Source organism: Lactuca sativa, chromosome 4 (genome assembly GCF_002870075.4).
Source record: "Lactuca sativa cultivar Salinas chromosome 4, Lsat_Salinas_v11, whole genome shotgun sequence".
Taxonomy (NCBI): domain Eukaryota; kingdom Viridiplantae; phylum Streptophyta; class Magnoliopsida; order Asterales; family Asteraceae; genus Lactuca; species Lactuca sativa.
Window position 1 is genome coordinate 251,809,543 of NC_056626.2, and position 18,198 is coordinate 251,827,740.

General features: G+C 36.9%; 1 pseudogene; it reads left to right on the forward strand.

Moving 5' to 3' along the window:
- Positions 1–2,259: 2,259 nt before the first annotated feature.
- On the forward strand, positions 2,260–6,609 carry LOC111920600 (amino acid transporter AVT1C-like; annotated as a pseudogene).
- Positions 6,610–18,198: the final 11,589 nt, after the last annotated feature.

Below are 18,198 nucleotides of genomic sequence, written 5' to 3' on the forward strand. Positions count from 1 at the left end.
AGAACTCATTATACGACTCAGGGAGTGACTGAAGAACCCAGTCAACAACCAGCTTCCTCGAGATATCGACTCCTAACATTCCCAGCATGTCAATGTGTGACTTCATCTACAAGACATGTGCACACATAGACCTTCCATCTTGGTGTTTGCTAGCCAATAGGCCTTTAGTGATCTTGAACTTTTTCAAGTCTTGGAACTTGTGGGTTAGGGAGAATTATTGGAGGAGGTGGAGGAAGTGAATTTCCGCTACAACACGAAGAAGGGATTAGTCTTTCACCTTGATCGTCTTGTGGAACATCATATAAAGAAAACATTTTCCCAAAGGATAAGGTAGACCATAGTTGTTAGAACTAGACATCTATAGGGAGAAATTGAAGTTTAGTTTATTTAAGTCCTTAATATAACACCAAAAATGAAATATTAAGGCTAGGACCCAACACAATATTTTACAATTCGGAAGAGGGATGCTGTAATCCAGTTGCAAAATATTTGAACATAGGTAAATGAAAATTTACCAATTTCCACCATAAAAAACGAAAATAAACTTTAGGTTTTAAATGAGTTGAAATTCCTAGATCTTTTTGAGATTCATTTAACTTTTCAATGGCATGTTTAATATTGATTATGCCCTTCAATTTTGTGACTGGGATGTCGAGGATCACAAACAATGTGTGAATAACCATGCAAATGTGCTTGGTACTCTTGACGTCATATATCACTTAATCAATGTGTCGGTTCACCACACACGCTCCACTAACGACTTGACAAGGTGCAAAGTGCAATTTCATGGATTAGCATCAATTTCACATTTTTCCTATGTAAATAAGATTGGGAATATGTAAGACATTTTGTTACTTAAAATATTCATTATACTTTTAATGAGAATGTCCTATCTTACCCGTTCGGCTTACGACCCTCCACCAATCAAGGAAACGGTAGATGAGAATGGACACCCATTAAACCACCATTTTATAGGCAATAACCTTATACGACCCTTATAGATTGGTTTCTTGAATGAGGCCTACTAACGGTAAGACTGACTTACTTATACAAATATATATATATATATATATATATATATATATATATATATATATATATATATATATATGTATATATATAAAATTAAACTTTTAATATCATAATACTATAAGAGTTGAATTTTAAATTTTTTAAATTCTAGGTTTGGAATTAAAGCATTCATAAGTGTGACTTTACAAATTCCAATACTTAAGGGCAAGTTTTGAAACTCTTCAAAACTTTTCATTTCCATAACTTATGAGTTTAATGACTTTTAAAATGAGACTTTTCATTTTCCATAACTTGAGGACAAGTTATGGACACTGCTAGAAAAATAGCCTTTTACGACGCACAATTTATGATACGCATCGATTTATGATATGCAAAAGTGTGTGCCCTTAAATTAGTAAAAAAAAACACGGAGGGCGCCTATAATAAAATGTCTGTCATCTGAAAATGTCGCTTTATAAATTTTAATGGAAATGTGCATTCCATCCTTTAATAGCCGGGGGAAAATGAAATCCTAAAAAATTAAAAACCCCTCTTTCCTTTTTCTTCCTATCCTTGTAGCCCTAATTATCGACACTCCTACCTTCCCCCTCCCGACATTGACTGCCGCCTACTTCTTCCCTTGCACTTCGACCATCATAACTTGCCATTCCTAGTCGTCGACGTCGATCAATGCAAGCACGCCACCAGCCGAGAACCTTTACTCTCTCCTTCCCCTTTTCTCTGTAAACCCTAATCCGCCTCCACGACTGCCGAATCTACCTTAACTCGGCTTTGACCTCGACTCATCTCTTTCCGTCGGCGACCTCGGGAACTTCACATCACCAGAGACTACAACGATTTCTCATGTTTACAAGCCCTAGGTTAGATTAATATTGAAGTGGAGTATGATTCTAACGAGATGATCGATTTCCCTAGTCGCGTTTTCATGAAGAAATTTCCCACATGTTAAAAAACTCAACTTTTGTAGGTGTCTCAACCTCCCTGTGTTTGAAATAGATGGTGAAACATGCTTGGGTGTCGTTGAGGTGGTGACGACTTCCCAGAAAGTCAATTTTCCCTTTTTAATGGATCCAAATCCAGTTCACAACAAAATTTTACATATTCACATACATCATTTTTCATAACTTCGTATGAGTTGATGTTGTTAAGAGCTTATCTTACACAAGATTAACCTCTTTTGTTTGAAGTCTCAGAGATCTGAAAAGAAGGCAACGAAACTTGTGAGAAATGAAGAATTCAGTATCAGATCAAGCCTTTTTCATCGAGAGTGAAGATTATGAGGAAGACAAGGACTCCACTAGAGATGAAGACGATAGGAATGATTCGGAATTTTCAAATTATTCCGACGATAACCCTCAGCATCAAATCAAACCTAGTTCCTTAAACCCATCGTGGCCTCAAAGTTACAGGTATGACCACATCCGACTTTTTTGGATTCTACTTTAATTCCTTATATAGTTAACAATTGATAAGATTCCGTTGAAATTCTAAATTCATCTGAATACTGAATCTTGTTATACCGACATGATCAAACTGGATTATATGAATTCTAAAACTTTTTTGTACCAGAAAACAACAATCACACTAAGTTTAAGATTTGATACAAACTAAGATTAGAAGTGGTCGATTTATAACAAGATCTAGTTGTATAATATTGAATCAAAAGAAAGTAGTTTTGTTAAAGATTTTCCTTGGGTTATATGATGGATGTTTTAGGAAATCGATAGATCTGTATAGGAGTGTGCCATCCTCAAGGCTGAACTTTATGGGGACTCCCAACTTGTCTCGATTAGGCAGTTCATTCCTTTCATCAACACTGACAAGCAGACACGCCGCTGAGATACTCCCAAGTTTGAGCAAACCATTCTTGCCACCTTCAACAGACAACCAGCATCCGCAAGAAAGGCATAGTAGTTCTCACTCTCTTCTTCCTCCATGAGGATCATCTGCTAAGAATTTGCCACATTATCACAAATCTTCTAAGGCTTCACATGAACTTCCTCTTTCCAGGCAGATCTCTTATGGTCAATCTGTTCTTAATGGTATGTGTAATATCAACATGACATCCTGTTTTCTAATTTTTTTCATACTTAAATGTTAGAGATTATTGTATTGGTATGTATTGTTTAATGGTCCTAGTTCTGTCTTAGGTTGACAATTTTTGATTTGTAGATTTTATTTCATCCAACCATCTGATTAAGATGGTATTAATGGACCCCTATAAATTTTGGGTCCCAGTCCCAGACAGAGTATTTAACCAAGGCCACCATGGGCCACACATTTGAATTCTCTTAGCAAACATGCAACTTTGATTGCATATAAGTATCAATGTACATTGTCATTTTAAAAAAAAAAATCAATGATAACTTTTTTGTGTACTGTGTAGGAGTAAATGTTCTTTGTGGAGTTGGACTTCCTTCAACTCCTTTTGCAGTGAAAGAAGGAGGATGGGTAGGACTGTCATTATTGTTCATATTTGGTGACCTTTCTTTGTACACTGGTATCCTCTTTCGATACTGCTTAGATAGTCAACCTGGCGTCAAGACCTATCCATATATCAGCCAGGCTGCCTTTGGCACTCTCGGACGTCTCACCATTTCTGTAAATTTACTTAATACATCAACAAAAAAAATTACATTAAAGTCTTGTTTCAGACCAATATACCCTTTATCTCTTGTTTTCTGTTTTTACATCAGATAATATTGTAAGTGGAGTTATACGTAAGTATATCTAATCTGACACTGATTCGATTTACATAATTTGGCTTGATTCTATGTTTTAACTAAGTCTTTTTTTTCACTGAATGCATGTTGTGTTGAATATATTATATTGGAGAGTGATAACCTATCGTCTCTATTTCCAAATGCACATTTAAACCTCGGAGGATATATACTAAATGCACATTATTTATTTGCAATTATGATCACTCTAGTTGTCCTTCCCACAGTTTGGCTATGCATTATGAGTGTTATTAACAGAAGATCAAAATAAAAATGGTTTATAACAAACTTTTACTACAATTAAATCATTTTGGTTTTAATCCAGCTGGTGGAGTTATTACGTCAATTTTAGCGTCGATTCGCTTGTTTTGGGTTGGGTTTGTGGATGATGTGGGGTTTCGAATTGAAACCACAAAAACCTTAAACCTCTCAACTTTCCCTGTTGCCATAGGCATTTATGGGTACTGTTTTTCAGGACATGCAGTGTTTCCTAATATCTATACATCAATCGTAAAAAGATGTCAATTTCCTATGGTACTCTTAGCCAGGTATGCTTATTTTATCACCCTAGCTACTTTTTCTTTTACATGCTAAAACACATGTTTATTAAATTTTTATGGGCAGCTTCAGGACCGTTTGACCAAGACCAACAGATTCAACTGTTATCCACCCAAGACCCGATATTGCCACATCACAAGCTGGTCTATAAAAAGATAGTTTTTTATGTGGAACCTATAGCAGATACTTGCAAACTTATGGATGTATGTCATTCCTAGAATCCTTTCTATTCTATAGCTATACAATGTCAATAAGTTCAGCTACACGGATAATGAAAATGTGAGTTATTTTACATATAAGGATAAAATGTAAGGATATGTCAATATGGACTAAATGTAAATGTAAGGATACGTCTCACGGCAGTTTCAACAAAAAGCATATGCTCCAAATTGGACTAAATGTAAGGATAAAATTATTTGTATATTTGTAATCACTAAACGCATAAAAACCTATAAGAATGTAGTTTTTTAATCAACAATATTTTTAATTTTGACACAGGTGAAAACAGGATTGGATTAAAAGAGTACGTTTTACCAGCTAGATGGTCATTTGGGTTAATCTGACATTGTAAGTTATGGACTTAGCGCTTCCCTTGAGTAGTTGTAGAGTTGTAAACAAAAATAAAATAGTTAAGTACAATGACAAAAATACCCTCAAAGAAAAACTTTGCTAACATATAGAAATCAATAAGCAAAGGGACTATTAATTTTTAAATTGGTAAACTATAACAACTAAAGTTCATGTGAGATCAAACCTTCAAAAATATGATGACTGATTGTGATACTCCTATGGTACTCTTTCTTTCCTAACCTTTTCTATCACACACATAGATATCTATATTGCTTCCACTTCCAGATGAGCTGGCTTTTCTATCACACACATAAACATCTATTTTGCTTGTCCATTCATATTTTATAATCACTTTATATATGTCATTCCTTACTTCTTATTAGATCAAAGAGAGACACGACACTTGTACAATGACATGGTCCTCCAGGGCTCTCTTTCCATCTCTTAGGAATATCCTGTTTTTATGTAAAACCCAAAAACCAACCATCAAATCCCATGACAATAAAAGTGAATGGACTTCCATTAATCTGTAATTGTTTTACTAAACTTCCATTAATATGTAATTGTTTTACTGGTTTCATAACAACTTTGTTTCACTGTAATGCAGGAGAACCTCTTTTATACAGTCCCACCTGGCGCGATTAAGGCCTACAGGAAAGCAATTGAATCTTAATTGCTTCAGTTTGAGGTAAATATGGGTGAAAAGTAAAGTATATTGTCCATACTGGTAAAAATAGTAATATTTGTTGCTATTTCTTGCTCAATGATGTTTGTTTCGAATCTCCTTTAGAAAACTGGAAGGAGCATGTAAGAGGAAGTGGATACATCTGGCTATGATGCTATTACAACTATTATAATATTTATTATTAAGTCTTTGAATTTCAAGAAAATTCATTTGAAGAGGACCAAGAAGAAACAAACACATATTTATTCAAATGGAAGCAGTGGTATCTCATATGGTTTAAATTTGGCAAACTATTTAACTGTTGATACATTTATTAGATAACTTATATAACAATCACACTCACTTACAGTGGCGTCTCAAATAAGTAATATGTCTAATCCAAATAAGATCATGAAATTACTAGTGTGTAATTGTGATCGTGGAAGGAAAGCCAAAGCACTTAAGGTATTATTAACTAATTCATTGCTTTTAATTACACTCTAAATTCCTATTGGATGTCAATATGTATTAATTTAAAAGACAACACTGCAGACCCCTGTTGGGCAGCCAGGGTCAGGAAGTCCATGGTCGTTATTTGAAAACCAGGTCAAAAAAAAATTTTCACTAAATTTTTATGTATTACATTTGTTGAGAAATAAGTGTTATTTATAAAATGTGTGTTGTCTCCTCAGGCACTTGTAGTGTTGGTTCATGATATGGGTCCAAAATGGGAGCTTATATGTGATTCCATTAACAGCACTTTGTAATTCAAGGTAACTATCATGTATGTTCTGTTGTGTTGGTTCATGATGTACATCATTCAACCACAGACCGTATTTCAAGTTATTCATTGATTGGCTGCTTGACCTTAGTACCCTTGATCCGGTTTTTGAAGGTGCAAACTTTCAGGTGGGTATTCACTTTTCTCTTTTCTCTATCATATCAACTTGTACTGTATTGTATGTTAAGTTACCGATTTGCCCTGTGCAGGTTCTGACAGCTCTAGCAACCTCCTTCCATGCCATGCAGCGTCTCAAAGTTCCTACATTTAGGTTAGTCTCTTAGAAAGGAAATTGTCAAAGGAGAATTTAGTCATGGGTTTCTTTTAATGTTTTACATGTTTTGTTTTCTATAATAAATATTATGTAATATTAGCAATGTGTTACATTTACTTACTATTGGAATGATTATTTATATTTGACATATTAGTGCAATGAATTATTTTTATTGTTTATCATATTTTATTTTGTATGATAAGACTTTTAACGTGTTATTTAATTTGAAAATTAGTATATCCATCAAAAATATATAATTTTAAAAAACTTTAAAATTATGACACGCAAAAATGTGTGTCGTCTTCCTTTATGACAGGGGATTCCTTGATACGCATTGCGTGTCATAAACACGCGCATCGTAAGGTTACGATACCCAAATGCGTGTCGTCTTCCTTATGACAGGGCCTTCCTTGATATGCATTGTGTGTCATAACTACGCGTTGTAAATGTGTGTCATAAATGCGTGTCGTAAATGCGTATCGTAAATAGACGATACGCAAAAGTGCGTCGTCTCTCGTTATGACAGAGCCTTCCTTGAAACACATTTGCGTGTCGTTTGAGCATTTTACGACACGCATTGCACATCGTAAAAGGCTATTTTTCTAGTAGTGGGAATTCATTAAGGCATTTAGATCAATATTTTAACAATAAAGTTATCCAATAATTTATCTAGGATCTATTTAAACTCATAAGTCAAGATAATTCATATCAAAAATTTGCAAGAAATTAGTCTATACATATAAACTAATACAAATCTTGAAATTTTAAGAATTATCTATTAATTGGATGAGCATGATCACTATCATCTCAAGAAAACAAATTTTATGTTTCAAAAAACAGTTTGAGATATTGATCCTAATCCAATTTTGGCCAAAAACTCGAAATTCTACAACCAGAGCCATCAACTCGATGAGTGCATGAGCCTGACTCATCGAATTGCACTTTCCCTAAGTGGACTCGGCGAGTTCATCAGTCAGAGGCCAGAAAACCGAGTTTTTCAACTTTGAAAATTAATAAGCATCAAGTATAACAGAAAACAACCCTAGGCTCTGATACCACTGAAGGGTTTTGAGCACTCTAACAACCTTATGGTGCACATGCAACCCTAGATGCTTTGGATCTATGTTTTCTCTAATTATACATGCAATTTGATTCTCCAAAGCATACATCCTAACTAGCATACAATTTGACAATTGAACAATATAACTATTTACATAACTTACCTCTTGGTAGGACTTGTAGATCTTGGCCTTCAAAAGCTTTATCACCTCAAATGTGATGCCTCTAATGTGTCACAAACAGCAAGTGAAAAAGGAGGCTTGAGAGAATAAGTTGTTTAGCACAAAATCGGTTCACACTCTCCAAGAATGTATTGGCCACTGATTTTAGCTCTATGGGGTTCCTTTTATAGTGTGACAAATGCTAGGGTTATATCCATGCAAACCCTAATGCACCATTACCCTTCATATTATGTAGGCTCCATGGGTTAAACCTCCATGGACTATCCATGTTGGTTTATCCCATCCTAATTAATCATGGATTGTTGGCCCACACTATAAGAATCATTGATTTACCAAATCAGTCCCTGTATAATTAATTAGTCTCTTTTGATCACTAAACTAATTCCAAATTAATTCTTGATCAATACTAATTAAATAATATGACTTCATATTAATATATTATACTTGTAATATATTAATAAATCACAAATAAACTTATTCTCAAAAGTCTGTCGTATTAAATTGCATTGGTGAAGGCAACCCAAAAGGACCATGCTACTCTCAGGTCAAGTGCATACCAATTATAGTTATGGGCTTAGACATCAAATCCAACACTAATAACTTCCATAATGATTTCCAAAAGTAACTTACGAACATGACATCTTTGTCAGAAACTATGGTTTTAGGGACTCCATGAAGACGCACAATTTCTTTAAGAAATAGATCAACAACATGAATGGCATCATCAGCTTTGTGACATGGGACAAAGTGTGCCAATTTAGAGAAACAATCTACCAAAACCATTATAGCATATTCCCACTTTGCGTACGAGGCAAAGCGACAATGAAATCCATAGAAATATCTTCCCATGGTTGAAAAGGAGCATGTATCGCCAATAAAAATGTTCCTGCAACACAATAAGGGTTTTGTTGATTCGAAAATGACCAGCCAACCCTCCTCCATGCGCTTCTCTGATTAGTACCACCCTTATGGTTCCTTTAGGAATGCAAAGTTTGTTGTTCTTGAAAAGAAACCTGTCTTTGATGACATAAGAACCACTAGCTTGACCTTTGTATTCTTGAATAACTTTAGAAAAAATTGGATCATTCAGGTAAAACTCTTTAATAAAAGAAAAGCCTAGCACTCTTGCCCCACGGATAGTAAGCATGGCATATCTTCTTGAGAAGGCATCTGCAACAATGTTAGAACTTCATGCTTTATATTTTGAAACAATGTTAAAGGATTGAAGAAATGCTACCCATTGTGCATGTCTTGGGTTCAACTTGTTTTGACCGTTGATATGCTTCAAAGCTTGATGATCAGAGTGAAGGACAAACTGTTTAGGGCTCAAGTAGTGACTACAATGATCTAGACCACGAACAATAGCATAAAACTCTTTTTCATATGTACTATAGTTCTTCTTAGATTCATTCAATTTCTCACTAAAATAAGCTATAGGTCGTTTATTTTGTACCAAAACAACCCCTATACCAACTCCTCTTGCATCACATTCAACCTCAAATAACTGGTTGAAATACGGAAGGTCTAAAATACGCGACCTGCACAAACATTCTTTGATTTTCTCGAATGCATTTTGGGCAGATTGAGTCCATTCAAAAGAGCCTTGTTTGATACACTCAATGAGGGATGCAACAATAGTACTGAAACTCTTAACAGACCTCCTGTAAAATGAAGCAAGGCCATGAAAACTCCTTACCTTTGTTGTACTCACAAGTAATGACCATGATTAGATTGTTGCCACCTTTGATTCATCCACCGAAATTCCATCTTTAGATACAACATAACTGAGAAAGATCTCCTTGGGAGAAAAGAAATCACACTTCTCCAACTTCCCATAGAGTTTTTGTCTTCTCAGCACTTCACATACTCTTCTGAAATGTTGAGTGTGCTCTTCAACACCTTTGTTGTATACAAGTATATCATCAAAGTACACAATAACAAAATTACCCAGAAATGGTCTAAGAACCTCATTCATCAACCACATAAAAGTACTAGGAGCATTGGAAAGTCCAAATGGCATTATCGAACATTCACACAGCCCAATTTTTGTTTTGAATGCAGTTTTCCATTCATCTCCTTCACGCATCCGGATATGGTGATATCCACTTTGAAGATCAAGTTTCGAGAACAATTTGGCGCCATGAAGTTCGTCTAGCATATCATCCAAACTTGGAATAGGATAGCAATATTTGACTGTGATGTTATTGATGGCTCTACTATCAACACACATTCTCATGGTTCCGTCTTTTTTGAAACCAAAAAAGTTGGAACAGAACAAGGACTCATGCTTTCACGCATGTAGCCACAGTCAATGAGGTCTTAGTGTTGATGTTCTAGTTCTAGAGTCTTTTCAGGGTCACATCGGTAGGCTGGTTTGTTAGGAAGCATGCTCCTAGGATTAGATCGATATGATGCTCATTACCCCTTAATCGAGGTAATTCTTTAGGTAAATCAGAAGGAAAAACAACTTTGAATTCTTCCAGAAGCAGACAGACATCAACGGGCAGAGGAACATCTTCAAATCTGTTTACTACTAGCAACGAAACATAAACATATTTTATGTTGGATTTAGCTCTCTCCATTCGTGCTTCATTGATAAATACATTTTTCTCTACTTGAGCAACCATCTGTAATTCTTTCTTTTGCAGCAAGGTAGATGGTACCGGTTCGAGGATTACTTTCTTCATATTCATGACAAAAGAGTAGGTGTTTTGATGACCATTGTGCCAAACTTGTCTATTATAATTCCAAGGCCATCCAAGAAACATATTGCACGCATCCATTTGTATAATATCACAAAGAACCTGATCTTGATAAGACTTACCAATAGAAAATGAGAGTAGGGCATGCTTGGCTACCTTCACGTCGGATCCCTGATTTAACCATTGAAGCTTGTATGGATTCGGGTGAGATGAAATTGGAATGTGTAGTTTATTGATAAGAGTTGTGGATGCAACATTAGTACAACTAGCATTATCAATAATAAGGTTGCGTACCTTCCCCCTAATCATGCACGTGGACTGGAATATCTGCTCTCTTTGTTCATCATTAGGATCCACCTCTTTTGCATGAAGAGCTCTTCGAATCACTAAAAGCTCCCCTTGATCAGGTTTAACTCTCTCTTCAAAGTAACATTCTTCATATACTGGCATCTCGTATTCTCCTTCTTCTATAATGTTAACCTCTTCAACCTTTTTCAGTGTCATGACACGTCGATTAGGGCATTCAGCTTGAAAGTGTCCTAAACACTGACATTTGAAGCACTTCTTCTTCGGTGCATCAGCAGGACCTTTACCCTTGTCTTGTTTGAGGTTTCACCTTTTGAAAGGTTTTCTTTATAGAAAGGATTCTGGAAAGAATTGTTATACTTTGGAAATGACTTGGGGTTTTCCCTTTCAACCTTCTTATTCCTGGTACACTTCCGAATCTTAGAAGATAACTTATAAACCTCTTCAAAGGACCAGAAAGGTTGCAATTCAAGTTTTTCAGCAATATCATGGTTCAGTCCGCCAACATAAAGAGCCATAGTTTGTTCGGGTTTCTCCTTAATTCCACTACGTAACACAAGTTGTTCAAATTCACGAGTGTAATCATCAATAATTCGATTACCTTGCTTGAAGTTAGTTATCTTGATGTAGAGGTCTTGCTTGTAAGAATCTTGAAGGAATCTATCCTTGAGTAGTTTCTTGAGTTATCTCCAAGATCGGATCATAGACTTGCCATTTCGTTCTTGCTTGGCTTTCACATTTTCCCACCATAACGAGGCATACTCCTTAAGTTTCAAAAGAGCCACTTTATAACTTTTCTCATCAGAATACCCCTTAACATCAAAAGGTTTTTGATATCATTCAACCATTCAATAAAGCCATCCGGGTTTGATCCTCCATGGAACTCCGTAGCATCTACTTTGATATCTCTACGATCATCTTTGAACCTTCTTTTATGAACCGAAGTCTGACCAGATTCATCCGAACTACAATCAGGGCCGATTGAATCACCACTAGCATAATCTTCTTGATGCTTTTGATTGACCCTTCGTAGTTTTGCGTCCAGCAGCATTGCAAGCAGTTGGGTTATGATTTTGGTAGTTCTTTGGAGTTCTTCAATTTGTCTATCGTGCCTAATATTATTAGCTTCATCTGCATTCATTCCATGAGGAAATTCCATGTTGTTTGGGGGGAGAAAAAACCAGTAAAGTGATAAGAATACAACCTAGGTTTGCTCTGATACCAGTTGATGCATAAGATGGTGAAAATAGGAAAAAAGAAAAAGGGTTGTGAACAGGGGTAGGGTAGACAACCTGATTAGATCAGGATAAAGTAATTGAACACCACCAAGATCAACCAAATTAGTGATGGTTGATGTTAATAGCGATAAAGCAACAACACCACACTAATAACAAACAAGAATCGACTCCTTTCGCGTGTGAACACTCAAAAAGAGTTTCACAGGATATGGTAAATTCATTATTCAAAAGATGATTTTGCTGCTACAACTTAGAGCTCCTTATATAGGGCTAAAAACTAAAGGAAACATAACTCTAGGAAAATGAAAAGGCTAATGAAAGACCAGAAGTTGGAAAACAATTAAATGAAAATTGAAGAAACATTTAAAACATTAATGGTGCTGATTATGGACTCTTCAGCTTTATTGAGCCACCAGAAAATGATACTTCTCCCTTGAACTATTTTGAAACCAAAATAAGAATTTGATTCAAGCCCAAGGTGAGTAGGAGACATGAAATGGGCTGATTTAGTATTAGCTGAAAATAACATGGATGCCCCTGGATCAAAAGGGAAGGGCTCGGCTTGAGTGCATACACCCATGTTTTTATGCAACTTGTGATTTTGGGATTTTACTCTAATAAATGTTTTATTATGAAATACTTCTAAATGTTTGAGAAAAATATAAATGGGTGTTTTAATTATATTAAAAATGAAAATTTTACCTTGTGGTTTTCGAAACGTTACAAGTTGGTATCAGAGCCTTGGTTTGAGGGATTCGGGCATACCCTTGGGTATGTCTGAACTCAAATTGAGGATTTGGTAGATTTTTCATAAAACGAATATTTCATTAAAGGGATTTCTAACAAAGAAAGGGGTGTGATGCATGCAATCGGCTGAGCTCAAGTAACTGATTCCTAGAATACCCATACATGTTGTGTATGTTATCTGAATTGCATGCTAGATTAGGGCTAAGGATCTACTCATGATTTTATGCTAGGGGAGATGCCTTTTTATGCCTGATTGTTTGAGCTTTTAGAGTTGCATGCTAGTACGGTTCTAGATAATTGGATAGAATGGCTTGATTAGTGTAGTGCTTGTTAGATTTTTTATTGAACAAATGTTGCTTGCTTTGTGCTTTGTGGGACTCTCATTGATGTGGATCGATTGCTAAGTGAATATGTTTAGTCACATGTTGCATAAGTTAAATAATCTCAGAGTGATGGATTTGACCCTATTATGCATCTCTCCTTTGAGTCCAACCATTCATGGGTTGAGTCTTTTACTCAAAGGATTATCTGATATTTGTTGCATGCGACTATATTCATGAGGTGGATAGTAGAAATTAGTGGGACTTTTTCAGCAACTGATGGCAAGGCGATCATTTGGAGTATCAGTTTGAGGAGGTGACATAGAGGATTTGGGACGATTCTTGAGGAAAGTATAGATAGGTGTGGAAAGTAGTATTGGGCCCATACTACTAAAAACATAGGATTCATACTCGAATCAGGGAGAGTCTTGGAGAATCTAGGAAGCCTATGGGATAAGGTTTCTTGGATATGTTCTGATCTTTTGCAGGTTGATTTTAGGTTGGGGATGAGCACTCAGGAAGGAGGTTCAAGTTCTGCTTCTGGCTCAGGTGCAGGTACTAAGCTAATTAGCGATCAGACTCGGGGGAGTTCATCTCGTTGGAGATTACCCACAGTATTTTGGAGTAGACTTGTGTGATCTTTGGTGCAGTCCAAGAGGGGATTTTGGAGATTTTGGATGATCATCTGGGCTCTTTCCGCACTGAGGTTATGGCTATGGTTAGAGATCACATTCTTTCTTTTTGTGAGTTCCGTGCTTATGGAGTTACCGTGTTCTTTAGGGAGAAGGACCCCATTTCTAGTAGGAGATGGTTAGCGGATATGGCTAACGCTTTCTAGATGAGTTTCTACCCGAGGCATCAAAGATCAAATTTGCTTCATGTCTTTTGAAGGACAAAGCTCGAGATTGGTATGAGGAGGTAGGCTTCACTTTGGGAGGTGAAGTCGTGGAGATGATGACATGGCATGAGTTTGTGACCCGGTTTAGAACTGATTTTTCTCCAGCTATTGAGGTACAATAGTTCAAGAGGGATTTTCAAGACCTTCGACAGACTATTGAGTCTGTGGCAGAGATCACTACCAAGTTCGGGGAGAGGGCTTTATTGGTTCTGTAGTATGCAGCGAATGAGGAAATGAAGAAAGGAAGGTATCACAATATGTTGAGGGATGACATCATGGATTTCATGAGTATCTCTGGGTGTAAGACCCTGAATGATATGATTTCTAGAAACTGAGAGCAAGAGATCGATTTGGAGCACCTGGGGAAGAGGGGGGCAGATCAGGTGAAGGCAGTAGAGGGTCCTGTGAAGAGACCCAAAACTTCAGATCAGCGATTGAGGGGCCATAATGGTCGGGGTCAGTGCAGCACGTGCAGGAAGCAGCACAACAGGGTTTGTCTTTCCAAGGGTATGGGCTGCTACAAGTGTGGCATGGTTTGTCATGTAAACCGGGATTGTCCTCAGTGGACAAGCCCGTTATGTTTTCACTGCAATCAAGTGGGCCACAAGAAGGCCGGTTGTCTGATGTTGAGGGGAGAAGCAATGAGTGCACCTGCTCTGGTTACTTTGAGGATCACTGATGGTCGTGAGGGAAGGGCAGGAGCCCCAACAGAGAGGAGTCGAGCATTATTGTATCATTCAAGAGAGGCCAGGGCTCCAACAGGTGCTATTGTAGGTAGGTATCTTTTACTTTCTTCTTGATAATTAGCAGTATTGATATTGCTCTAGAATTTTGCATTGGTTTAGTTAAGCATTATCTTTGGTTTAATTCTTTGTTATTGTCTGAGTTATATCAACAAGAATTGTTATATGCCTTGTTGCATGCCAAGAGTCATTAGTGCGTCGTATCTAGCTGAGCAGGTTTCAGTTGTTCAGTTGTTATTCAGTTCTTTTATGGGATAAGTTCAGGGGTATTGTTTGGAAGGTTTATGGTCGGATTAGTGGGTGAGTTCTCCAATGAAGTCATAGTTTAGTTGTACTAGCATTCAATCTGGTGGGATCGGCAGTTGTTTATGGAAGAACTTTTGGGTTCTATCACTATTGTTGCTAGGGAAGGAGCGATAGCAAGAAGATAGTGGTGGCAATCGCATGAGCTTGATTGGTCACAGGAAGTGCCAGGGGAATTGATTTATCGCGAGGATTATAGTTTTTGTCACAAACATAAGGAATAAGGATTTGGGTGTTATATCATGGTAAGCGAATGGGGTAGTAAGACTTTTTGAGATTTAGGGATGTGATCATCTGGATTTCAAGAGTGGTACAGTAATTGCGATTAGCTTGTGATGGAACACTAGTATTGCTAAGCGCGGGCTCTTGGTGGTTCAAATTTTAAGGAGGTGAGATGGGTTGGGAATCCATCAAACTTATTGGGCTGGAAGAGCTTCGACGAATCCAAGTGGGGGAGAATCGTTCGGATTTCCAAAAGTTGTATCAGATGTGAATCTGGGATGAGTTTCACATCCTATTCGGGAGGAAAGACGACTCAAGAGGCTGTGTGGATTGAAGATTGTGTAAGTTTGAAGGTTTAAGGGCTTAAATGGACATGGGGATTACTAGAATGGATATCTAAAATTGCCTTGGAACACTTGGAATGAATTAACACTATTTAAAAGGGAGTTTACGGCCATACTCTTGGAGTTTACGTCCGTAAACTCACCCATGGCCAAGAATGATTAATTTAAGCTACAAAGGACAATCACATGTGATTCTAGTTAAATTTCCAAGCCTTGAAATGAATTTAGAACACCATTAAACCTACTTTTGGGAGTTTATGGCCTAGAGGCATGTTCTATGGCTGCAAACTCTCTTATACTCATGAAAAGTTAGTTTTTGATGCTTAAAAACAATCACATGTGATTCTAGAATTTTATACAACCCATTTGAGTGAATTTGATGCATCTTACAACAAGTTTTATGAGTTTACAGCCAAGGGTATGCTCCTAGGACGTAAACTCCTATAAATGACATTTTTGATGTGTTACAAACCCTTAAACTATTTTTAGATGCATCTAGATTTTACTACAAAGCCATTGGTTGAGTTTGAAAGCATTTAGACATGTTTTAAGGCACTAAATCACCATTTAAGAGGAGTTTACGGCCCAAGAATATGTCTTGGTCGTAAACTCACTTTTATCCCCCAAAAATCATGTTTAAAGTGTTCCAATTCTAGATTAGCAAGCCTTAATGTCATATCTAAGTCCCAACAATGATTTGGAAGGGTTTAAGTTCATGAAAACCCCATTTACATGAGTTTACGGCCCAAGCTTATGCCTTGGCCGTAAACTCCTTCAAATGGCTAAAAATCCATGTTTCAAATGATAAAAGTCTTGTCCAAGAAGTCATTAAGCCATAACTAAAGTCCAAAATTGCTTAGGAAGGGATTTGGGGCTTAAAAACCCATGCTATATGAGTTTACGGCCCATGAAGGCTCCATGGCCGTAAACTCATGAATATGTTCTTAATTCATGCTTTGAACTCGAATTTGAAGGCTAAGAAGGTTACAATACAAGCTAGGGAAAGTACCTTAGAGATTTGAAGCCTTAAATTTGAGATTTGGACCTTAATTCTAGCTTGAGGAGAGAGGTTGTGAGAGTTTAATGAGAAATTGGCCAAAGGCTTCAAATGAAGTCTTAAAACACTTTATATAGTGTTCGGGAATTCGACACGACGAAATTTTACCCGATACCGACGTTACGTGAGGCTTTTGGTCATACCCGACCAAATTGTCGTGACTCGATACGGTCGATTCTATACTTATTCCGATTACTAAAGTGGGGAGTTAAAATGATTTCTAAATGTATTAAGACACCCATTAAGTCATTTTAGGTCGATATAAACTAATGACTTAATAAAATGGCGAAATTGGAAACTAATTTGAAAATGACGTTTGGTTGATCGGACTGGATTACAAGTTGAGGTACAGGAAGTGATATGAAATTTCGGGTTTTCAAGGTTTTCAAAAATCTCAATTTGGATGTACTAAGTGGTAGATATCGTAACAAGGTTTTCAAAAATATAAAGAACACTAAAATCCGAGTTATAACGAAGGAGTTATGACCAACCGAAGATCCGCAACAAAACCTGTAGAACACTGTTAAGCATAAAACGTGAAATTTCAAAAAAAATACTTTTTAGCCTTAGGTACCTAAATGAAATTCGTAGATATCATTAAACCGTAAACGTACATAAAAAGAATATCCAAATCTGACTTCGTATGAGGAAGTTATGATTTTTCTAAGTTTCGGATACAACAGTAGACAACTAAAAACTCGAAATAGAGATCGAGCGACTTTTAGCCGACACAACCTAAACGAGAATCGAAGATCTCAATAGTAGTAGTGCAATGGTAAAAGGACAGTCGAAAACGGACGTCGGATGAAGAAGTTGTGGATTTTTAACAGAGTTTTCCAGTCCTGGCCTGTTAAAATATAATATTAAAAAAAATCAAAATTAGCCGACTGAATCTAAACAAAAGTATTAGAGCATAATCTCACCTACTTGTGGATATAAAGAACGTGAAAATCGGCACTCGTATGCGATAGATATGAATTTCTGACGTTCGGGACACGAAACCCCACATTGTCAGAAAACTCACGACGTGAGCCAGAAGCTCACAATGTGAGCTAGTGACTGATGTGTGCCAGAGACGGGATATCAGACGTCGAGTCTATGGAAGGGATAAGATCAAAACTCACAACGTGAACCACTCCATGCTCATGACGTGAATCCCAAAAATGCACCCTATAAATAGAAACCGAAGGTCTCGGGTTTAGGCTGCTCAATTCTACTCTCCTTTCAACTTTTACTCTGTGTTAAGCATCTCGAGACTACCCCGACACCCCGGTTATGTGTCAAAGCCCTGACGAAAGCCCGAAGTCCCGAAGTTCCTGAGAAACGTGCTTCTTTCCAGTCGAAGTGTTTCCCGAGTTAAACATCGTCTTCATCAAACTGTCACTCTTACCAAGTGAGTTCATACCCCTATCACTACACTTTCAAATGCTTTTAAACACTTTTAAGGCGGGGAATACAAGTAAACACATGGTTAAACT